The 25,804-nt window shown below is 43.1% G+C and overlaps 1 long non-coding RNA gene across 4 annotated transcripts in view; it reads left to right on the top strand.

The window, feature by feature from the left end:
- Positions 1-25,804, top strand: part of LOC137306953 (uncharacterized) — a 225,362-nt gene that overhangs the window by 30,118 nt on the left and 169,440 nt on the right. For all 4 annotated transcript variants that reach the window (XR_010958971.1, XR_010958973.1, XR_010958974.1 and 1 more), the window contains exon 2: positions 60-173. This is a non-coding gene — a long non-coding RNA (uncharacterized lncRNA). The remainder of the gene's footprint in view (positions 1-59; positions 174-25,804) is intronic.

Raw genomic sequence — 25,804 nt, 5'->3', positions numbered from 1 at the left:
CTTTGCGCATATAATTTATAATTAGAACACAATTCTCATGTTTCTTTGCTTTGTCCCAGGGGTTACATTCGAGTCAGCCAATTACCAGTGTGCCACATGCTTGAAGGTGGTAAAGTGTGTGTGTGTGTGTGTGAACACAGCCCAGGATAGCTCGACTGCAGCAGCACAGTAAGGTGAGAGACGCTGTTTTCTTTTAATTTGCTTACTGCCACTTCTGTGAACGAGGCTGCATCCGAATTCCAGCCTTGAGAGTCTGAGCCCACCTTGATAAATATCCCCGATGATTAATTATGCCAGGGCCTTGGTAACTGTGTCTAATGTAGAATGCAAGGTCATTACAATTCTTTTCTTCTCTTGTGAGAAAGTACTGATAGAATTAACTGATTGTCAAACTGACTTTATTCCACTTTAAACTAACTGAGCTAAATCATTGCTCCTTCAATGCATAATTAGTCTGACTGACAAAATGATGATAAATTGGACATCATTGAAGGTGCAGTCCAGAGGCTGAGCATCAGATTATACATAATTTCTTTTTTTGAATAAATATCGAATGCTATTAATTCTCCCGTAACTAAGCTGTTTCTTTATAAAAAAAAATAAAACCAAGAAGATTAGGAGAGAGGTCCAAAAAATAAATTACTGATTGAAATAGCCATCCCTGACTCTTCAGTTGTGGTGGATTAAAAAATTTGCTTCCCTTGGTAAATTAAAAGATCTCCAATGGCATTGCTCATGGTAAGTCAGAAGTGTATTATTCTGTTGCTAAGGTGAAGCTGTGACCATTTAAGGCAACAGATGTCGAATCCTGTTAAGTAAACACTGGGTGAGGACGGAGTCTAATTGCTCTGGAGGCAGCAGCTCACAACCCTGGTTTGGTTTAATGGGGTTTGGTAAGGTCACTCGGAGGGTACAGATATTCCAGTACCTGTCAAAAGGCTGCCTATGTTGAGCTATACTTTGAATTGTGATACAGAACTTTGAATGTGGCACTTGAAGTCTGACAAAGAAATGTAACCGAAAAGTGGTGTGGACGGGGAGTCCAGAACGAGGGGTCACAGTCTCAGGATACGGGGTATGCCATTTAGAACCGAGATGAGGAGAAATTTCTTCACTCACAGGGTGATGAACCTGTGGAATTCTCTACTACAGAAGGCAGTGGAGGCCAAGTCATTTCTTAATGCTAAAGGGATCAAGGGATATGGGGAAAAAGCGGGAACAGGGTACTGAGTTAGACGATCAGCCATGATCATTTTGAATGGCGGAGCAGGCCCGAAGGGCTGAATGGCCTACTCTTGCTCCTCTTTTCTATGTTTCCATAGACAGGAAATACACACTAGATGTGTACGTATTAAATCACAGGGGGTAGAAGAAGTGCACTATTTATAGCAAAATTGTGAAAATGTTATAAACGGGATTATAATTTCACCCTGGATCTGCTTCCTTTTCACTATAGGTTGCTCCATCTGATTGTTATTAGTCACAGAGTAAGTTATTCAACATAAAAATGACACCATTGCTGTCATTGAGTAATTGGGTTTTGATGGACCCATTTCAAACACCTATCTTGAATTGCAGAGTTAAATGTCGACAAGGCTGGTTACATAGAAACATAGAAAATAGGAGCAGGAGTAGGCCATTCGGCCCTTCGAGCCTGCTCCGCCATTCAATATAATCATGGCTGATCGTCTAAGTCAACACCATATTCCCACTCTCTTCCCACGTCCAGAAATCTATCCAGCTCCTTCTTAAATATATTCAGTGACTTGGCCTCCACAGCCTTCTGTGGTAGAGAATTCCACGGTTCACCACTCTCTGACTGAAGACTTTTCTCCTCATCTCAGTCCTAAATGTCCTACCCCTTATCCTGAGACTGTGACCCCTCGTTCTGGACCCCCCAGACAGGGGAAACATCCTCCCTGTATCCAGTCTGTCTAGCCCTGTCAGAATTTTATATGTTTCAATGAGATCCCCTCTCATTCTTCTAAACTCGAGTGAATACAGGCCGAGTCGACCCAATCTCTCCTCATACGACAGTCCTGCCATCCCAGGAATCAGTCTGGTGAACCTTCGCTGCACTCCCTCTATGGCAAGCATATCCTTTCTTAGGTAAGGAGACCAAAACTGCACACAATACTCCAGGTGTGGTCTCACCAAGGCCCTGTATAACTGCAGTAAGACATCCTTGCTCCTGTACTCAAATCCTCTTGCAATGAAGGCCAACATACCATTTGCCTTCCTAACTGCTCGCTGCACCTGCATGTTTGCTTTCAGTGACTGGTGTACAAGGACACCCAAGTCCCTTTGTACATCAACATTTCCCAATCCATCACCATTTAAATAATACTCTGCCTTTCTGTTTTTCCTTCTGAAGTGGATAACTTCACATTTATCCACATTATACTGCATCTGCCATGTATTTGCCCACTCACTCAACTTGTCTGAATCGCCTTGAAGCCTCTTTGCATTCTCCTCACAACTCACGATCCCACCTAGTTTTGTGTCGTCAGCAAACTTGGAAATATTACATTTGGTTTCCTTATCCAAATCATTGATATGTATTGTGAATAGCTGGGGCCCAAGCACTGATCCCTGCGGTACCCCACTAGTCACTGCCTGTCACCCCGAACAAGACTCATTTATTCCTGTTCTCTGTTTCCTGTCTGTTAACCAATTTTCAATCCATGCCAGTATATTACCCCCAATCCCATGTGCTTTAATTTTGTACACTAACCTCTTATGTGGGACTTTATCAAAGGCCTTCTGAAAATCCAAATAAACCACATCCACTGGTTCTCCTTTATCTATTCTACCAGTTACATCCTCAAAAAAACTCCAGTAGGTTTGTCAAACATGATTTCCCTTTCATAAATCCATGTTGACTTTGTCTAATCCTGTTGATATTTTCTAAATGTCCTGTTATCACATCCTTTATAATAGATTCTAGCATTTTCCCCACTACTGATGTTCGGCTAACCGGTCTGTAGTTCCCAGTTTTCTCTCTCCCTTCTTTTTTAAATAGTGGGGTTACATTTGCCACCCTCCAATCTGCAGGAACTGTTCCATAATCTATAGAATTTTGGAAGATGACAACTAATGCATCCACTATTTCCATGGCTACCTCTTTTAGTATTCTGGGATGCAGATTATCAGTCCCATTAATTTCTCCAGCACTATTTTTTTACTAATACTAATTTCCTTTAATTCTCCTTCTCACTGGTCCCTTGGTTCCCTAGCATTTCTGGGAAGTGGACTTGAGAGCTTTGAGGAATCAGTCGAGCCATTCCGCAACAAAGGAGGGAGGGGTGAATTTCCTCCGTGAAATGGGAAGTCTTTTACATCGTATCATAGAATTACATAGAATTTACAGCACGGAAACAGGCCATTTGGCCCAACAGGTCTATGCCAGTGTTTATGCTCCACTCGAGCCTCCTTCCATCCAACTTTATCTAACCTTATCTGCATATCCTTCTATTCCTTTCTCCCTCGTGTTTATCTAGCTTCCCCTTAAAGGCATCTACTCTATTCGCCTCAACTACTCCTTGTGGTAGCAAGTTCCACAATTTTTATTAATTTTCAAAGCTCCATTTTCTTCCTGTGCTAGAGACTTCACAACACGACCCCTCCCCCCACCAAATCCCCCCTCCAAAAAGAAGCTGCATACAAAACACACCTGACAAAGTGCACAAGCAACCCATTCCCAGGCCACCTGTAGTGCTGATGTGAATTGGCGATAGCTGAGATTGAAGCTACGTTGTGCAGGTGATCTTCAGGCAAAGGTTGCGTTCTGTCCCTCCGTGTTCTCTAACCCAGCACGCACACCAGCAATTCAAACCAAAAATCCGTGTCTAAATTTTCGTTCTCAATTGCCTCCGTTTCACTTTCGGCCTACGCAGGCCACATACTGTTCCCCAGACCAAAGGCCAAACGAGCAGCCTTATGCCCAGTGGAATTGGCTGCAAAGAGCACGGGGCAGTTGATTGCCTCTGGCTGTGTCCCTTTGTGGAAACATCTGGGTGTACTCCCTGCGACGGCATGGTGAAGATTGGGAGCTCATTCTGTGGGAAATTACACACAATTTTAGAGCATACACTGTGCTGTCATAACTGCCTACCAACTATATTTTAACCAAAAATATGAGTACTTTTTTAAATCTTAAAAAAAAAAGAAAAATAGTTTACTCCAGCAACACTAAATAATCTGGTATTTTCCAACACTCTGCTAACCTTACTGGAATATTAATTGAAAATATGTCTTCTCGTGCAGATAAAGGTCACTCTCTCTAGGAGCGACATAATGATTTATAATCAGCGTTAGACATTTGCATAATAGTTTTGCAAATGTATGCCAAGCGTTTCAGCATTAGAAAGAAAATCCAGGATATTGTTTTGATGAGATTTTTTTTTGTTGGCTTAACCCATAGCTTTTCAAACTGGGGCCCACAGATCAGATTTCTGTCTGTCTAAGTCAGGTCGCATTACACCGTGTCTTCAGAAATCTGTATTCTATATATTTTCTGGATTTGTTCACTTACTGGCACCTTGCTGTATACCAATGAAATGATCTGTATAGGTTTATTGTTATCTCTGCTTTAGCACTGGATGCCCCTATATATAAAATCTAGGATCCCATATGTTTTTATATGAACTTGTCCTCCCATTTTAAAGCCCTGGTTTTGCAAGCCTCCACTCGCATAGAAACATAGAAAATAGGAGCAGGAGTGGGCCATTCGGCCCTTCGAGCCTGCTCCGCCATTCAGTATGATCATGGCTGATCCTCCATCTCAGTACGATATTCCCGCTCTCTCCCCATACCCCTTAATGCCTTTTGTGTCTAGGAATCTATCTAGCTTCTTCTTAAATATATAATATAATAGCGGCAAGCATGAATCACTAAATCAGGCTCGGAACATAGGACCAGGAGTAGGCCATTCGGTCCCTCGAGCCTGTTCCGTCATTCAATTAGATCATGGCTGATCTGTACCTCAACCTGCACAAACGTGGAAGACAACCCCCCCCCCCCCCCAAACCAATCAAATGAGCTCTAGGAGACCATAGTTACCCATAATGCATCACTAGATCTAACCTAACTGTTATCCTTTGTATGTTGTGATGTTCTTCTCCCTCAAGAACCAGTCAAGTCCTTTCTTAAAAGACTGTAGTTTATCCATATGTACTACATACATTGGTAGCCTATTGCAGAAGGCAAAAACTTTGAGGGAAAATTAATGAATTGTGACCCTCACACACTCAAAACCATGAGCTGAAATCAATAATGGAACAGTTTAAAGTATTGAAGGATCGCAGTCTTGCAAGGAAATTCAAAAAGTGACCAACTAATGTCCCTGACTTGTGTCACCTTTTAATGCCTTGGCAGTATTTCTCGCTTGTTGAGTCAGAAGATTGTGGGTTCAAGTCCCACTTCAGAGACTTGAGCACAAAATCCAGGCTGACACTCCCGGTGCAGTACTGAGTGAGTGCTGCACTGTCGGAGGTGCCATCTTTTGGATGAGATGAAAAACCGAGGCCCCGTCTGCCCTCTCAGATGGATGTGAAAGATCCCATGGCATATTTTGAACTTCTCCCCGATGACCTGGGCCAATATTTATCCCTCAACCAACATCACTAAAACAGATTACCTGCTCATTATCTTATTGCTGTTTGTGGGACCTTACTGTGTGCAAATTGGCTGCTGCGTTTCCTACATTACAACAGTGACTACACTTCAAAAAGTACTTCATTGACTGTAAAGCGCTTTGGGACGTCCTGAGGTCGTGAAAGGCGCTAGAGGAATGCAAGTCTTTCTTCTTTCTACTGCCACACCAGGTGAAATCAACTAACTCAGCACACACCAGGGATTCTACTAGAATCTTCCCATTCTCTTTGGCTCTTCTCCTCTCTCACTTCCCAGTTGGCTGTCGGAGGAATCGAGTGGTTTGTATCCAACATTGTTGGCTTAATGTCTGGGGAAGAGAGTTGATCTCTTGATTGAATGTTCCTTTCAATGAAACCTTTTCTTAAACATTTAATGCACTTTGTCTAAATTAGAAGGGTAACTTTCAAAGAGCTACCACAGGCACGACGGGCCGAATGGCCTTGTTCTGTGCGGTATGATTTTCTATCCAATCAGCAGTCCAGCAACGCCATCAGATCACCAATAACATGGCTGCACCCTCATCTATCCCAAACATGGGAGCACTGCCCCTTTAAATAATAATATTCATAATTATAAAGTGCCTTTCACATCAAAATATTTCAAAGTGCTTCACACAATGAATTTCTTTTTGAAGCATGGTGACTTATGTCAGCAAAGTGTTCTGGGCTTTTGAAAATATGTATAAAAGCTACACAGCAGGTTCATTAACATTGTTTTCATCAGTTCTCTTGCATCTTTATTTTTAAATCTGGAGTGAAAGTTTCAGTATTCTTCCATGCGTTGTTTGTCAATGTGATGGCCCGATAGAATTTTGTTCAGACAATAGCCAGAGATCACCGACAGCATTCGATGGCAACATGGTTTCGACGGGACATGTGGCTCTGACCCACAGTGCACCTTATTTGGTGGCTTGTTTTTTTTTTAAAACCTGGAAATGACTTTGATGCCAAGACGAGTGTGCATCATCGCCATTTTTTTAGATTCAGAATATCTCCCATTGGTTTCATTATTGTGCCACACAAAAGTGGCATAAATCAAATTGAGATGTGGGAAAGAAATTTAACTTCTGACGCAGGAAAACACGTAACCCATATCCCCTCATATTCCTAATGTCAATGATGCCTGTGGATATATGGGAGTTTTACCATTCATAATCCACTTAGCATCCCTTTACCGTTGAGCTTCAGTGATCACTCAAATTTCCTGTCACTAAGCCATCTACATTACGTTGCCTTTAAGCTTCCTGACAGCTCTTAGCTTTGGATTACCTGTTAAGTGCCCACCGACATCCTAGTATGAGGCCATTTTACTAGGCTTTGGATTACAGGCCTCCTACAGGAGAGAAAGTTGGTCTCATTTCCGTTATTCTGAAAAGATTCACAAAAGAATCAGAACACAGCCGAGTTGAATATTAGCATTTCTAAGAAAAGCTGGTTATATAAATGGGCAAGCCAGCTCTTAAAAGGATTGCTTTGCTGATTCTTAACTGATTTGTACGAGCAGCTCAGTGTGTCTGACTAATAAAAGATAAAGCGGATCCTATCTTGAATGGATTCTTGTTTATGCAATTAGCAATAGGTATCAGTTTCATGCTCTTGCTCCATCTCTGATCAACTGACCTGACAGTTACTGAGGGCACCGTCCAGACACACCAGTCTTTAACAAGACAAAGGGTGAATGGATTTTATGAGGAAATTGATGGACCCGAGCTGGTCTGAAAACAAACTCGGTATGTTAACACCAAAAGGAAGGAAGGGAAGAGGAACCATGGCTTCATTTGCCAATTTACTTGTCTAAAATGTTTGATGGGGAGGATACCAATCTCGCCAACACTTTCTTCTTAGTGTCCCCACTGTATTCAAGCCGTACCCATCAGTTCTTGGGTCAGGGTTTTAGATCTGAGGCCAGTATTTTATATTTCCCTCTCATCTTGTTATAGGAGAGAAAGACAGACTTGCATTTCTATAGCGCCTTTCATGACCTCAGAATGTCCCAAAGCGCTTTACAGCCAATGAAGTACTTTTTGAAGTGTAGTCACTGTTGTAATGTAGGAAACATAGCAGCCAGTTTGCGCGCAGCAAGATCCCACAAACAGCAATGAGATAATGACCAGATAATCTGTTTTTAGGTGTTGGTTGAGGGATAAATATTGGCTAGGACACTGGGGAGAACTCCCCTGCTCCTCTTCGAAATAGTGCTGTAGAATCTTTTACGTCCACCTGAGAGGGCAGACAGGGCCTTGGCACTCCCTCAGTACTGCACTGGCGTGTCGGCTTAGATTTTGTTCTCAAGTCCGTGGAGTAGGATTTGAACTCACAACCTTCTGACTCAGAGGCGAGAGTGCTACCCATTGAGCCATGGCTAACACCGAGGGAAGAGGATAAAGGGCATAACTTGTCGTTCCATTTACTGCTCATGGACCACCAGCACCCCAGTTAACATTTCTGGTAGTTCTGGGGTGACTTGCAAGGTCTAACTCTTTCCTTTTCACATGGGCCAACTGCACTCCCCTTATGACCGCAGGTACGTGTGCGTAGACCACTCGCTTGGCATCATTATTAAGATACTCGCCAAATAAGTCTTTGTATTCAATAATTACTCATCCATCAGGGCCGCTCTCGCTGTCTGTCGACATGCATTTACCCTCTTGGTTATAATACCCTCCTCTTTCTGCATTTCATTCAGCATGTATTTGCAAAAGTACCTCCCATTGGGTTCAATACTGCGAGTTCAAACACTTCAGCACCAGCATTGACTGAGCATTGCATGTCCTGAAAATTATTCCTAGATAACCCTGCAGTGATGTGACAATTCTTAATCATGCCATGTGAATGCGATTGTGCCCCCGAAGACATGGTACCAATGCACTAACTCCTGTTGCTGCCTGATTAAAGCCTCCACATAAATCTGAAACACTGCATTTTCTTTGAAGAAAATGGAGGGAATGATTTCAAGTTCGCCATCTCTCCTCCAAGCTGAAGCCTCATTATCGCTGTTTATAATGTCGCTCAATCCTTTGATTAGATTGTTGCCTTGTAATCATTCCCAAGTATCCAATGTTCACTGACTGAATCATTTCAATAGCCAGGCTTGTTGTGTAACTGATCCAAGATGCGGTTGGCTGGAGAGAAGTATGTTAGTTAGTTAATTGTGGGAAAAGTGCTAACTCCAGCCTTGCATGGTTTACTTAACTGCAGTGTTAATGGGAGAGGAGATACAGGTGGATGTTAATCCTGTACCAAGTTTAGCTTACAGCCTGGGACTGATCTCCCGAGTCAAGCCCTCAAAGTTACTGCATGTTGTATTTAAGCCAGAGGTGGAGCAGCAAGCAACCAATCAGCAACAACGGGATGAATAATTAACATGAAACTACATCAAAGCCACTCCAGACTCCAACTGCCTGAATTACTTATTTAGATTTTGCTGCAAATTCATAAATTTGCTTTAATGATGCATAAGATGTATAGTATACAATGGATAACAGCAGCTATGCATTCACATCTGGTACTGTATGGTTTGTATATACATGTCTCCGTGCCAACTCCTCAGCGTAAACACTCTATACTGGGTAAGTTTTGTAGCCATGATAGCAGAGCAGTTGATAATTGAGAGCATGTGTCGGTGATGGAAGAGCTGGTATTCATTTGTCTCGAATCCCAAATTGGCACAGTAGCCATTGAAATGAGATGCATCTCTGTGTACTGGATGTCCACAAAGGATGAACATTTGGCTTCAGCGCCATCTTGGGAATTGGGGCGGTCTGAAGAAAAAGCTGAAAGAACCTTGGGTTGCCCAAAGCTGGAAACCTGAACACTCCTCCCTTTAGATCTCCTGTAAACCTGGCATGTGGCTGCTATGTGATACATGTACAGATATTGCTAGAATTTACAGTTTACATCAACATTTTAGCAATGGAGTTTGCACATTTCCAATTCTTAATTGGTGTTCTCTTCTATATTGGGTTTTATTTTCCTACGTTACAATAGTGACTGCACTTCAAAAATATTTCATTGGCCGAGGTCGTCAAAGGTGCTATATCTTAAAATATGATTTCTCTAAACATTGTGTATTTGTCTGGGGTGACAGGTCTGCCCCAAAGGTTTCTCACATGGTAGGTTCCCAATCTTAACTGCTGCCTTGAGAAGACGTGAAAAGGACAAAATCTGAGGGATGGCGAATACAGACTGTTGTGCTCCAATGGTTCAGGTTCCAGGACTTGGCCCGTATTGGCCTTATGGCAGGTGCACCAGTTTTTTCCCTCCTCCCTTGACGGCTTCACTCTTATCTGGGGTATTGTCCCACAGGATTCCCCCCCCCCCCCCCACCCCTCTGCTACCTTACCCATGTGTGAGTGTTGATGGTAAATGTTGGGTAGGCAATTCAACTGTGGAAGAAGGGGAATGCATCACAACTGATCCCAATCACACGCATGCACTTCTGGCATGGTTCCCTCAGTATGATCAGGAGCAGGAATCCAGGGTTGATTCACCTCCTCCCCCACCCCCGTCCCCATAACTCTAGGGCTCTGAGACCAGATGAAGTTTCCCTATTACTGCCCCAGCCGAGATCATTTAACTTAGCTTAGTCCCAAAGATTGAACCTGGGACATTACTGGTCTGTTTGGCTCCAATACTCACTGGATCTTTTAACTGTTGGCTGCCCATTTCCTACCTGAAAAATGGGCGACCAGCAGAGGAAAATCTGGTGGGGTTCTTAGACGCCCATTTGTCTGTCTGATTCAATTTTCAGACAGGCCTTTAAAAAGACGCTCAGCACTTCTGCCCAAAAACAGGTGGGAGGCTGTCTGAATATACGAATCGGGGTCCTGTGCAGATTGTAGGACCCCAATCGCAATTTTAATGTACAAATGAATGGAACATGCACCAGTCGCAGTTGTACCGGGCATTGAGTGGCCTAACGAGCGGGTCTTTAAAGGCACTGCTGGAGGCCGCTCGGGAAAAGCTAAGTTTCGAGCGCTCCTCCTGGCTCCACAAAAAAAATCTCCCAGCCTGCTGTTGGCTGGTTCTCACCTCGCCCGCCAAGGATACGCTCCCCCCACCCCCACAAACAGGCCCTACCTGCCGACAGGCACCATGCAGAAGCTGGCTGATAGTCTGCTGTCTGAAACCAGAAAGCTGCGGTGGAGTGACGCTTGGCTCGCTGTTAACATTCAAATGAGGCCTGAACCTGAAAATGATGTGGGCCTCCCGTCTGCGGCCTTGGGCAGATGCACTGCCAATTCGTTGTATGTGAAACATTTTGAGATGTTTCCGAGAGATGTGATAATGTATCAATGCAAGCCTTTGTTTTACTTTTCTAACATTGCCTGTTTGGAATCTAGATTCCGAGCGACTAGGCTGCTCCAACTCACAGTTCCAGTAACTTGTATTGTTTTTATTTGAAAACCCTGTCTGATAAAGTTGTTGAATAAGTAGATCCAGCTGCCGCAAAATACGAAGGGTAAGAACTCCATTGAGTTCTTCAATTGAAAAGGGCTCACTGAGGGTGCATTCGTGGCACAGATCTACTACAGCAAACCTGCCAAGAGTCCCACATTAGGAGTGACAAATCACTTTCTTTTGGTTTAAAAATACAACTCATATTGATGAATGGTCTAGAAAATAAACACGGCTCCATATGTTTAAATGGGTTTGCAACCTGTGTCACTCCCGCTGATCGTAAATCTCACTTTGAACATATCACCAATGTCGAGGGCTCTGCTGTGAAGCCAACCCAACCTTGGAAACTCTGCCGCTCTGTTCCTTTTCAATTCTGGATTCTTTTCTATTGGTATCTGTGGACATCTTTGCTTCTTTTATGTGACTGGGTCAGGTGACCTTGTTCTCAGGCCCTGCTGGGCTTGTGTGTGTGTGTGTGTGTGTGTGTGCATTTTTATATGTATTTTTCTTTCTCCCCTTTCTGTAGGTCCACATCTCCAAAATTCCTGCCATATTAGACACCAATCTCTGGCCTCTAAGCACTTCATATCCCTCCACGGCCTTGTGTGAGCGAGCACTCGTGTTGCAACATTCCACCACTTTCCTGCCAAGTTTTTCAAAATGGAACTTCATCCTAGGGCCTATATAGGACTAGAAGTTGGTTCACAAGATCATTACGGATGAGTAAGGCCATTTAGTTCATCTGCCGAGAAAGACCCTAAAGTCCCGTCCCCTCCATTGCCAGGTTTTTGTCTCCACTACCCTATCTGGAAGTTTATTCCATGTGCAAAGTACTTCTTGACATCAGTCCTAAATTTGCCTTTCACTAGTTTGAATCTGTGTCCCCTTGTCCTGTTCACTTGGTTTACTTTGAAGTCACTTGCTGTTTCCATATTGATAACTATCTTGTATTCCTCTATAGGGTTAGAGGTGTCCCCTTTTCCAAAATGGAAGTCCCTTTTTATCAAAAATTAATTTACATTTCTGTTGTATTTTCAGTTGTCTTATCCCGCTCTCCCTCATTCCATCCTTTGCCTTTCTTCCTCACTCCTCTTCATCTCTCCGTAATAAGTTGCAGCCTGCGAAAAGTAACCTCTCTGCAAATGTTGGCTAAATAAAACCTAAGGAAGTACAAGTTTGGGAATGCTGATTAGGACTGGATGCATTGTGTGTGGGGAAATGGTAAACTCTTAACAATTAGCAGTAAGAATAAGGAATGACAATCAAACACAGGAGCTTACAAATCAACAGTGAACTGCATTTTGGATTTAATTAAGCAATAAATGTCAAACCCAAGAGTATGAGGCAATTAACAGTCCTTGCATGCTGATTAAATGCCAAGGTGTTTAATTAGCACGTGTGGGAACCCTTTTATTCCCAGAGGGTATTTGGGGTTGTTGATCTAAAATGCAATTGCGTTACTTTTTTTAATTAAACTTCGATATGTATTAAAATGAGCAAGAGAATACTTTATTTTTCAATTGAATTCGGATCAGATGCTTTTGACCATGTCATCAGAATTGAGATACAGTGATGTAGTACTTTAGCCATCGTACGTCCAGTTTAATACAATTCTTTAATAGTTTTATTACCCCTCTCCAGACTATGTTAAAAGCTTTCAGGATTCATTTATATTGTAGCCATCGGTCTTCGATTGGAAGTTGGGTTCCAGCCAGGCTGTGTCTGGCTCCGATTCGAATTCTCCCAGCTCAAGAGAGAAGTCTGTGCATGTGTGCTTATCCACTCCCAGCCATTAAATTTTAAATGTATTGCGACTACAGACAGGAGTGTCCTCTTCTCTCAAGGCATTTGAATAAGTCCTGGGTATGTTTAGAAGGAGCCTTACAACAACAACAACTTGCATTTATAGGGAATGCATTGATTAGGGAAAGCCAGCACGGATTTATTAGAGGTAAATCGTGTTTAACTAACTTGATAGGGTTTTTTGATGAGGTAACAGAGAGGGTCGATGAGGGCAATGCAGTTGATGTGGTGTATATGGACTTTCAAAAGGCGTGTGATAAAGTGCCACATAATGGGCTTGTCATCAAGATTGAAGCCCATGGAATAAAAGGGACAGTGGCAGCATGGATACAAAATTGGCTAAGTAACAGGAAACAGAGAGTAGTGGTGAACGGTTGTTTTTTGGACTGGAGGGAGGTGTACAGTGGTGTTCCCCAGGGGTCAGTGCTGGGACCACTGCTTTTCTAGATATATATTAATGACTTGGACTTGGGTGTACAGGGTACAATTTCCAAATTTGCAGATGACAAAAAACTTGGAAGGGTAGTGAACAGTGAGGAGGATAGTGATTGACTTCAAGAGGATATAGACAGGCTGATGGCATGGGCGGACACGTGGCAGATGAAATTTCACGCAGAAAAATATGAAGTGATACATTTTGGTAGGAAGAACGAGGAGAGGCAGTATAAACTAGAGGGCACAATTCTAAAAGGGGTACAAGAACAGAGAGATCTGGGGGTATATGTACACAAATCGCTGAAGGTGGCAGGGCAGGTTGAGAAAGTGGTTAAAAAAGCATACGGGATCCTGGGCTTTATAAATAGAGGCATAGAGTACAAAAGTATGGAAGTCATGATGAACCTTTATAAAACACTGGTTCAGTCACATATGGAGTATTATGTCCAGTTCTGGGCACCGCACTTTAGGAAAGATGTGAAGGCCTTAGAGAGGGTGCAGAAGAGATCTACTAGAATGATTCCAGGGATGAGGGACTTTATTTACGTGGCTAAACTGGAGAAGCTGGGGTTGTTCTCCTTGGAACAAAGAATGTTGAGAGGAGATTTGATAGAAGTATTCAAAATCATGAAGGGTCTAGAGAGAGTAGATAGAGAGAAACTGTTCCCATCGGTGGAAGGGTCAAGAACCAGAGGACATAGATTTAAGGTGATTGGCAAAGCGAGTGGTTAGGATCTGGAATGCACTGCCTGAGGGGGTGGTGGAGACAGATTCAATCATGGCCTTCAAAAGGGAACTGGATAAGTACTTGAAAGGAAAAAATTTGCAGGGTTACAGGGGAGTGGGACTAGATGGGCCGAATGGCCTCCTTCCATGCTGTAACCTTTCCATGATTCTATATAGTGCCTTTAATGTCGTAAAATGTCACAAGACACTTCACAGGAGCGCAGTCAGACAAAATTTGACATCAAGCCACATGGAGATATTAGGACAGGTGACCAAAAGCTTGGTCAAAGAGGTAGGTTTTAAGGAGCGTCTTAAAGGAGGTGAGAGAGGTGGAGAAGCGGAGAGTTTAGGGAGGGAATTCCAGAGCTTTGGGCCGAGGCAGCTGAAGGCACGGCAGGCAATGGTGGAGGGAAGGAAATCGGGGACGCGCAAGAGGCCAGAATTGGAGGAGTGCAGAGATCTCGCAGGGTTATAGGGCTGGAGGAGGTTATAGAGATAAGGGGGGGGGGGGAGCGCGGGGAGACCATGGAGTGATTTGAACACAGTGATGAGAATGTTAATATCAAGCTGTTCCCTTAGAGAGTCTGAGGGAATGCCTGAGTGTTTCTTAAGCTCAATTTGACACTGTTTATGGAATTATACTCGATGCCGTGTCAAACACAAGTGATGTGAGATTGTCACCATTGGGGTCTCATGCTGCTCCCCTCTGCAGTTAGGTGGGGACCTAACTCTACAGTTATATTGCAACCTAGGCCTCGCTGCTGCATTATGGTGATGCTGAAGTTGCAGTGTAAATGTAACCTTAATTGCGTGTTTATACAATAAATATTTCCTGCATGAGTCCTAGCGTACAAACAAAACAAGCTCGGTTACTTGTTGGCAGTAGACGATCAAAAGATTTTTCACTTAAGTTGACCAATTAGTTACGAACACACAAAATTGACGGGCAGGAAAAGGCCCAGCTGGTCCATCGAGCCTGCCCCACCCCATAATGGCCAGACCATCATGGCTAAACACTTCTTCCCTCCCACGACCTCCCCCCACCCCCCCTCCCAGCCATGTAATTCCCCGGGAGAGGCAAAAAACAGAAATAGCTCAGGGCCAACAAGGGAAAAAATACTCTGGCCAATTCCTCTCCGATCCCCTCAGCTGATCGAGACCAGTCCAGGAGATCACATGGATCAAGTGTTATCTATAAAGACACTTACCTTCTATATGATGTGATCTCTGCCCCAGTCAGGAACTGGTCCAGCTCCCTCTTGAAGCCAGCACCCACCACACTAGCCAGTAATGTATCCCAGAGATTCACTGCTCTCTGGGAAAAGAAGAACCTCCTAACGTCCAGTCTATTCCCACTCTTTCATAGTTTTAACTCATGTCCCCTGGTCCTCCCCAATCTATTAATAGGGACACTGTCCAGCCCTTTAATTATTTTATAGCCCTCTATCAGGTCACCTTTAAGCCTACGCTGCTCTAAAGTAAATAGACCAAGGTCCTTGAGCCTTTCTGAGTTGCTGAGGTTCTTTAAGCTAGGAATCATTCTCATAGCTCTCCTCTGGATCTTTATCAAGGCCACTTTATCACACACCATGTGGGGGGACCAAAATTGGGCCCAGTACTCTAGATGTGGTCTAACCAGCGACCTGTATAGTGTCAGAATGGTGTCCTTTGATTAATACTGAATGGTTCTATTAATACAACCCAATATCTTGTTAGCTTTATCTACAGTTACTCTACATTGGTCATGAACCTTTAGTGATCTGTGCACAATAACACCAGGATCTTTTTGTCACTCAACCTCTTTCAGTATTGTTGCATAGAAACGTAGAAATATTTACGGCATAGAAGGAGGCCATTCGGTCCATCGTGTCTGTGCCGGTCAAAACAAAGCTACCCAGCCTCATCTCACTTTCCAGCAATTGGTCCATAGGTTAGGGCACTTCAAGTGAAATCCAGGTACTTTTTAAATGAGTTGAGGGTTTCTGCCTCTACCACCCTTTCAGGCAGTGAGTTCCAGACCCCCACCACCCTCTGGGTGAAAAAAATTCTCCTCAGCTCCCCTCTAATCCTTCTACCAATTACTTTAAATCTATGCCCCCTGGTTATTGACCCCTCTGTTAAGAGAAATAGGTCCTATCTAGGCCCCTAATAATTTTATACACCTCAATTAAATCACCCCTCAGCCTTCTCTGTTCCAAAGAAAACAACCCAGGCCTATCCAATCTTTCCTCATAGCTAAAATTCTCCAGTCCTGGCAACAACCTCGTAAATCTCCTCTGTACCCTCCAGTGTAAAACAAAATTTGTTCCCTGCAAATGATATGCGTATTCTGTGCTGGCCCTAGCAACATGCATGACACTACATTTATCTAAATTAAACGCCATTTGCCAATGTGTGACCCACTATCCTAGCACATCTAAACCCCTTTGGATTTGGTTGCACTCCTCTACCATTTTAACCCTTGCACAGATTTTGGTGTCATCTGCAAACTTACTTACCATAGCCCCAAGACCACCGTCCAGGTCATTAATAAAGACCGTGAAGAGTAGCGGGCCTAGGGCCGATCCTTGAGGGAACACCACTAGTAACACGTCTCCAAGCTGAACCATTTTCTTTAACTACAACTTTTTGGCTGCGGGATTGGAGCCAATTCCTAATCCAGCTTGTCAAATTTCCACTGATACCACAAGATTCTATCTCTTGAAGTAACCTAGTGTGAGGTACCTTATCAAAGACTTTCTGAAAGTCCAGATAGACAATGTCTACCGGATTACCCTCATGCACTACCCTAATTACTGCCTCAAAAAACTCTCTCAAATTTGTTCGGCATGACCTATTTTTTTCGGAAGCTGTATTGTGTATTTAGAACATAAGAACATAAGAAATAGGAGCAGGAGTAGGCCAATCGGCCCCTCGAGCCTGCTCCGCCATTCAATAAGATCATGGCTGATCTGATCCTAACCTCAAATCTAAATTCATGTCCAATTTCCTGCCCGCTCCCCGTAACCCCTAATTCCCTTTACTTCTAGGAAACTGTCTATTTCTGTTTTAAATTTATTTAATGATGTAGCTTCCACAGCTTCCTGGGGCAGCAAATTCCACAGACCTACTACCCTCTGAGTGAAGAAGTTTCTCCTCATCTCAGTTTTGAAAGAGCAGCCCCTTATTCTAAGATTATGCCCCCTAGTTCCCCATCCTTGGGAACATCCTTACCGCATCCACCCGATCAAGCCCCTTCACAATCTTATATGTTTCAATAAGATCGCCTCTCATTCTTCTGAACTCCAATGAGTAGAGTCCCAATCTACTCAACCTCTCCTCATATGTCCACCCCCTCATCCCCGGGATTAACCGAGTGAACCTTCTTTGTACTGCCTCGAGAGCAAGTATGTCTTTTCTTAAGTATGGAGACCAAAACTGTATGCAGTATTCCAGGTGCGGTCTCACCAATACCTTATATAACTGCAGCAATACCTCCCTGTTTTTATATTCTATCCCCCGAGCAATAAAAGCCAACATTCCGTTGGCCTTCTTGATCACCTGCTGCACCTGCAAACTAACTTTTTGATTTTCTTGCACGAGGACCCCCAGATCCCTTTGTACTGCAGTACTTTCCAGTTGCTCGCCATTAAGATAATAACTTGCTCTCCGATTTTTCCTGCCAAAGTGCATAACCTCACATTTTCCAATATTGTATTGCATCTGCCAAATCTCCGCCCACTCACCCAGCCTGTCTATATCCCCTTGTAGGTTTTTTATGTCCTCCTCACTCTCTACTTTCCCTCCCATCTTTGTATCATCTGCAAACTTCTAATGGCCCTTTCCCCTTCCCAGTGATCATAAAGTGGATTGTAAAATAAAAGCTTGTTGGATGAGGTAAGCCTGATGGCCGAGTGGCTAAAGGTATCACCTGGTATAGTAAGAAGCCATGTAGACCAGAAGGACCCAGATTCAATTCCTGGTCTGAGTTAGCTGATCTCTGCTGGGGTTGCGTCAGGTGCCTTGAACTAGGAAGGGGGGAAATCCAAGTGTGTGGGCATCAGATGAGGACGGGAGTGGGCTCAGTTGTATTACCCTCCAAGATCAAATAGCCTGTTGATACTTACTGTCGAGGATCACACCCATGGAAGAAATTAGCCATTTGAGTGGTCAGTGTAGTGCAAACATTGCCAGCAAGAGTTACATTGAGTTACATTGAGTCTGCAGCATAGAAACAGGCCATTCGACCCAACTGGTCTATGCCGCCGTCGATGCTCCACACGAGCCTCCTCCCACCCTACTTCATCTAACCCTATCAGCATAACCATCTATTCCTTTCTCCCTCATGTTTGTCCAGCTTCCCTTTAAATGTATCTTTGGGTAAAGTCGTTTCTCCTGAATTCCTTACTGGATTTATTAGCAACTATTTTATATTTATGACCTCCAGTTTTGGACTCCCCACAAGTGGAAACATCTTCTCTATGTCTACCCTATCAAACCCTTTCAATATCTTAAAGATCTCCATCAGGTCACCTCTCAGCCTTCTCTTTTCTGGAGAAAAGAGCTCCTGCCTATTCAGCCTTTCCTGGTGAGTATATCCTCAGAGTAAGGGCCTTCAGGAGAGATGGGGAGAAAGGAGGGAATTACCCAGACTGTGAACACATAGTACAACACCGGAACAGAGCTGGTGATGTTGCTACTGCTTTAAGTTTCTCTGTCCCTTCCACACCATTTGGTGCAATAATTAAATTTTTGCAATAGAATAACTTCCAAAATTTCAAAAGTAGGCTCAAAAGTGTCACTGAGGGTGCATTTGCACTGCCGCTAATCTCCTGAGACTGGTCTGAGACTGATAGCTGCAGCTAGAGTTCCAGTCTGGCAGAACTCTAGATGCAGTCAAGCTTGGATTTTAAGCTTAGATATGTACTTGAAGAGGACTAATTTGCAGGGTTATGGGAAAAAAGCTGGGGTGTGGGACTAAATTGGACAGCTCTTTCAAAGAGCCGGCACAGGCACGACGGACTGAATGGCCTCCCTCTGTGCTGTAAGATTCTATGAAAAGTCTGCCGGTTGTTGAAGGATATGGAAGACTGACCAAGACACAGAGTTCCATTGTTTTGAGGCCCTATTGAGAATGTGGGGAGAAATTCAACTCTTGGCTGCCTATTTTTCCAGTGTAAAATTGGCGTTGGAGTAAAAATTTAAATGTTTGGGAAGGTGGCGGGTTGGAGCTAGGAGGTAGAAATTTTTAAATTTTAGCACTTACCACGCACCATTCTCGCTGGGCGGGGATTAAAATCGGGGACCATGTCTTTCAAACTTGCACTTCTCCATCTTTCAGTAGGTGGACTGAAAACATTTTAGTGAGACAAGGCCAGATATGCTGCTTTATTTTACAGACAGCAAGTCAGCGCCGTGTTCACAGTTAGAATCCAAACCCACTTACCTCGCTTAACTTCAAACCGCTCCTCATGAATTAAAAAAAGTAATGAACCATGTCACTCTATCCCATGAACTTAACTTTCCGTGGTCAGCCTTCCAGTTCAACCCAACTCTGAGCTTACAATGAGCAAGTTTTTCATTGCTAGGCCGGGCTCCAGACCTAACCGGCCTAACTTATCTTGAAGGTGAGTTTGTCACTTGTTTTTATTACTTCTGACCACAGAAGTTGGTCAGCCCTTTAAAGACTGCTGGTTAGACTCCTCAATGCCAAGTGCCAATGAGCAGTTGTGTGTGCAACACAAGTTCTATCCATTGGTATTTCAAGATTGCATCAGGTATTGACATCATGGGACCCCGAGTTGCATGGGCCCCATTCCTGCCCACTGAAGGGGATGACAATCAGCCCACACAGCCTAAGGTCAATCAGCGTTCATAGAATCATACAGCACAGGAGGAGGCCATTCGGCCCATCGTGCCTGTGCCGGCTCTTCGAAAGAGCTATCCAATCAGTCCCACTCCCCTGTCCTTTCCCCGTAGTCCTGCAAATTTTTCCTTACGAAGTATTTATTCAATTCCCTTTTGAAAGTTACTATTGAATCTGCTTCCACTGCCTTTTCAGGCAGTGCAGTCCAGATCATAACTCCCTGCGTATAAAAGAATTTAATTACTCTTTGGTGAGGCATGTTTGCAGATTGGCAGGTGCTTATAAATTTCTGGCTCCCCGGTCAGAAAAGACTAGCTTTCTCTTATACATTTGACACGTCAAAGTATGACATTTGAAGTATGACAATGCTTTTAAATATATAAAAGATAACATCATTCTGGTAAAGAATGATTTGTCTTTTGTTGGGCTCCCTTTAAATTATTTCAGGTAATTATCTTATTTTTTGATTTCCACATTGCCTTTTTCAATATCTCACCTGGGAAAATGTAAAAAAAAACTTGTACTCCAGTTCCACTGACACTGAATAAATGCCAAGGCTTTAAGTACAAGACTTGACCTTACACACTCCACCAGAGTCACCCTATCAGCCCCCTTGTTGGCCTGCTTCCACTGGGACATTTTTACATTTTTACAACACCGCACACTGGCTTGTCTGGACCAGTTTACTGAAAGCAAAAAGATCCTCCAGATACAAGTTGCACAAAGACTTACAAATAACGTGCGAGCAGGATCTCATTCCTTTTAAATTTACACGCCCAGACTGGTTTATTTCTTTTTTAAATCCGAAATTGATAAACGGGTACATTGTCTAAAGAAAGACTAATGCTACATCCTTTAAATAAGCATTGCAGGAAATGGCCAGAGCATTTTGAATGAACTATTTCTAGAATCAATGTACACTAACTTGGTGTTGTTAATGAAGGTGGAGAATGTTTATTGTTGTGCTAATTAAACGAGCATGCTGGTTAAATGTCATCTTGAGTTTTCGAACAGTCTGATTATAACAACATAGGAACAGGAGTAGGCCATTTAACCCTTCGAGCATGTTCCACCATTCAATGAGATCATGGCTGATCTGTGACCTAACTCCATATACCCGCCTTAGCCCCATAACCCTTAATAAGCTTTGGTTAACAAAAATCTATCAATTTCAGATTTAAAATTAACAATTGAGCTAGCATCAACTGTTGTTTACGGAAGAGAATTCCAAACTTCTCCCACCCTTTGCGTGTAGAAGTGTTTCCTAACTTCACTCCTGAAAATCCAGGCTCTAATTTTTACATTGTGTCCCCTAGTCCTAGACTTCCCAACCAGCAGAAATAGTTTCTCTCTATCTATTCTATCAGTTCCCCTTAATATCTCTTTAATTCAAACTTTGGCTGCCTAACTACACTTGTTTTTGTGCTTGCTGTGTTTGTATTCATACCGTGATCAATTTATGATAAGTCGTTAAACAGAGGCCCTGTCTGCCCTCTCAAGTGGACGTAAAAGATCCCATGGCACTAGTTTGAAGAAGAGCTACAGCGTTCTCTCTGGTGTCCTGGCCAATATTCATCCCTCAACCAACATTACTAAAAAAAAACAGATGATTTGGTTCATTATCACATTGCTGTTTGTGGGACCTTGCTGTGCGTAAATTGGCTGCCATGTTTCTTACATTATAACAGTGACTACACTTCAAAAGTACTTCATTCAATGTAAAGTGCTTTGGGATGTCCTTAGGTCGTGAAAGGCACTATAGAAATGCAAGCTCTTTCTTTTCTTTCTTTATGGCTGCCCCAATGGTCCAGTTGGTAAGTGCACTACCCAGCGAGGGAGTGAACCATACAGACCGGGAAGGTAACAGGTTCCTTCCAGGATCTGTGCTAAATGAGGGAATCGCTGTCAGGATGGACTGCTACAGTTGGCCTTAGCATCCCGAGACAAAAGTGAGGTTGAAAAAAATAAGGTTCCTGCTCCTAATTGCTATCCAGTGATCCCTACAGGAAAGTACTTGTGCATGTGTGTTTGTGGCTGGTGGGTGAGGACAGATCAATTTTGGTTGTGATGGCCGCTACAATTGACACACAAAGAGCGCTACTTGGATGAAGTACTGGAGGACAATCACAGCCTGAGGCACCATACTGCAGCCAGGGATTGGCAGCGGAGTTGGGGCGGGGGGGAAATTGGAGAGATGAAAGACAAATGCAAATATGTGCGAGATGCTGTTTGGAATATTGCGATACCAGTCTTGTTTGAACCATGACCTGTGGAATATAACTAGTCAGTGATTAATAATGGATTGATAGCTTAGAGATTTTGCTCAGTTAACTTTGAGTGTTGAGAAATTTGAGAGCTTTCTGGCTCGTTCAGGTTTAATGGGATTGAGTTCCAGACCGTGCAAATTTTACATGTTCTATTAGACTTAATGTGGCTGATTGGCCTCTCCCTGCTCTCCATATCTCCTCTTGTGTACTGCCATGTCGTTGAACTAAATAGTGAACATTCCATTTAATCATTTTACGATGACTGTTTATGTCCATTGAATGAGCGATTTTATCTGCACAGATTATATTCATGGTAAAGTTAGATGGAAAATCTCGATTGCTGGAAATTGGAAATCAAAAGAGAAAATGCTGGAAAGATGTAGCAAAGTCAGTCAGCATCTGGGAAAAAGAGAGATCTACCTTTTGGCTGTTGACCCTTCATCAGTACAGGGTTGAATGAATCTAAAAATAAGTTCACCTGTTTTTTTTCCTATATTATACAGTCCTGTTTGTAGCATCAACCCATATCAGTCACATCTTGTACCAGGTTCTACATGATGGCTGATATGTCGTGTATTTTGTTTGCATTATTCTGAATTGCAAAAAATTTAATTGACATCATCAGATCTCTTGGTCTTACTGGAACTTCTTTGAGCGCCCACTTCTACTGATAATTCAGTGTAATGTCTTTTTATCTGAATACAATCTGGTGCAACACTAATTCTTCCTTAATGGATATTGACTTGGACTGGCAAACTGTGCTGGAGCGAGTTTTAATCAACCCTTGCATGAGACTTAGCACTGCACTTTACAGGCTGAAATCCTCTTGGGAATTAATGTCACGTGCTGCTGCTGCTTGGCCTGGTGTTAAAACAAAGTCTTGGCACTTATCAAACATGAAAAGGATGATTAAAAATCGGTGTTGGCTATTGAAAAGTGCAGCGTTGTTAAACGCGCTACAAAGGTACTATTGACATCCACAGCTCCCACTTGCACAGTCCATAAACATCAACAAAAATGAATGTTGACCCTGAGCTGACCTTTAACCCCCCCCCACTACATCCAGTCTGTCCCCTACCTCATCCCTGCCACTGCTGAAACCATTATCCATGCTGGATCAGACCTGAGGAGGCACCTTGCTTCAGATCATAATCGTTCAATTATATATTTATATGGAAATGTATAGCTATGTCAGTATTGTTAAAAACAAAATGGCTTTTGTGACTACTGTCTGGAAGATTTTCTGCTGCGGGGGTAAGGGTGGCTAGGGTTGCCAATCCTCCAGGATTGCCCTGGAGCCTCCAGGAATTAAAGATTAATCTCAAGGCCACTGCTGCAAGCAAAACCAGGGAGAAAAATCATAGGGGCGTTTTTTTTTTAAAAAGTGTTTTTTTTTCATTTTCTTTGAACACTTTTATTAAAGAGTTATAAAAATATTCAAGATTGCAAAAAGGACAGTTTGACAGACAGTCAAGAATCATCCAATCGGGTAATGAGTCTGTTTGGCTTCCAATTGGTGGGGGAAGGTGGTGCACCTGAGGATGGACGTTTTAGACGACCAATGGCGGGAGTGTGGGGGCGGGGTATTTGGCGGCAGGCGGTCACGCGACGAAACCTCCAGGACTACGTCCAACCAGAGTTGGCAACCCTGGGGGGTGGGGAGAGAGGGGAGAGAGGTCAATGTGCCTCTTTTTTTCCCCACATCTTTGACTGAACAGTTCATCAGCTGCTGATTAATTGTCAGCCTTGTGACATGTTGATAAATGTAAGGTCTTTAGTTAACCCTTATGGTTGAGTTATTAAAAATAAGCATTTTTTTTAAAAAGGCCAGCCAGTTGTACATGCATCAGAATTAGCATCTCCTAGTTAATACAGATGCTAAATATTACTGCAAATTAACAATGGTATGTTAGCCATTTCCTGCTATTGTGTTCTTCTGATTTTCGATGAACAGTTCTGTCTCTAGGGACAGTGCTAGGGTTGCCAACTCTGGTTGGATGTATCCCTGAAGGTTTCATCACATGATGTCCCGCCTCCAACCGCCCCACCCAGTCAAACAGCCTTTTTTTCCCCACCTCCAATATTTTTATAACGAATAAACAAAAAAGTGTTAAAAGAAAACGAAAAAGAACACTTTTTTAAAACGCCCTTGTGATTTTTCTCCCCAGTATTTTCTTGCAGCAGTGTCTAGGAGATTGATGTATAATTCCTGGAGGGTTTTCAACCCCAGCCATTGCAGGGTAAGAATAAATGTGATAGCTGCTAGCATTTGCTTTAGTTCACTTGGATACCACGTGTCCAAATCACAATGGCAAGAAAGGACTCTGCGGGATTAGTTTCTCAGGTAACTTCTCATCCCGAATGCATGCTCCAAAGTCACCCAACAAAAAACTGTTAAGCTTTAGAGCTTGGAACAGATAATGTGAGTTAAATGAAGTGCTGAATTTTATCCAATCTGTTTCTATCCTTGCTTCTGTTAATCTAACCTCTCAATAAAGTTAATTTGTAGTTTTCATCCTGCGTCTTATGGCCTGTTACTGTGTTGTGTTCTACCAATTTCAAGGAGATCAGGAGTACCGGACGTACCATTTCCCGTCCATACCAGAACTGTATAAGGGTTGGTTGTTCACTGAGGCAGCGAACGTAGATACTTTGTGCACAAGGTCAAGGTTCAGGGAGCTCAGGCCTGCCTATGGGAGTTGACTTTCGTATTGAGACCAAAATCACAAAACTCGCCTTCATCACCTTGAAGTTTGATTTCTCAAATCCTCTCATCATCAGCCTCCGCCTTTCGCATACTCCATCCAATTCAGAACTCTGTGGCCTACCCATACTCTTGTGACACATAATCCTGCATATCCATCATCTCTGTCCTTGCTCAGCTCTGTTGGCTCACTGTGCCCCAGCAACTTAATTTCAAAAGCCCCTTCAAATCCCTCCACAGCCTGGTTCTAACCAGTCTGGGATGGGATTTTTTTTAATGTGAGGACCATTATATAAATGGTTCTGGTGGTTGATTATTAAGTGAAGCAACAGTAAAACTTCAGCCCTAAGTGCCAGCCAACACACTCCTTTCTTGACAGAATTACTGCTGTTCCCCCTCCCTGCCCACTGCAACATTAGAGCCCAATCGTTCAGCCATAGTATCATATTAGGTACAGCACAGGAGGAGGCCATTCATCCCATCGTGCCTGTGCCGGCTCTTTGAAAGAGCTATCCAATTAGCCCCACTCCCCTGCCTTGCAAAATTTTCCCCTTCAAGTATTTATCAAATTCCCTTTTGAAAGTTATTATTGAATCTGCTTCCACCTCCCTTTCAGGCAGCGCATTCCAGATCATCACAACTCGCTGCGTAAAAAAAATGTTTCCTCATGTCGCCTCTGGTTCTTTTGAAAATTGTGTTCCTGCCCTGACAAATTCACTTCCAAAATGACTTTGTCTGCCTATCTCTCAGCCTAGATATAAAAAAGAAAATTTGCATTTCTATAGCGTCTTTCACGACCTCAGGAAGTCCCAAAGCACTTTACAGCCAATGAAGTACTTTTGAAGTGTAGTCACTGTTGTAATGTAGGGAACACAGCAGCCAATTTTGCACACAGCAAGGCCCCACAAACAACAATGAAGTAATGACCAATCAGCTTTTGATGTTGGTTGAAGGATAAATATTGGCCAGG

The sequence above is a fragment of the Heptranchias perlo genome, chromosome X, assembly GCF_035084215.1.
Source record: "Heptranchias perlo isolate sHepPer1 chromosome X, sHepPer1.hap1, whole genome shotgun sequence".
Taxonomy (NCBI): domain Eukaryota; kingdom Metazoa; phylum Chordata; class Chondrichthyes; order Hexanchiformes; family Hexanchidae; genus Heptranchias; species Heptranchias perlo.
The sequence above is the reverse complement of the archived record's forward strand: the minus strand, read 5'-3'. Positions and strand labels throughout refer to the sequence as shown.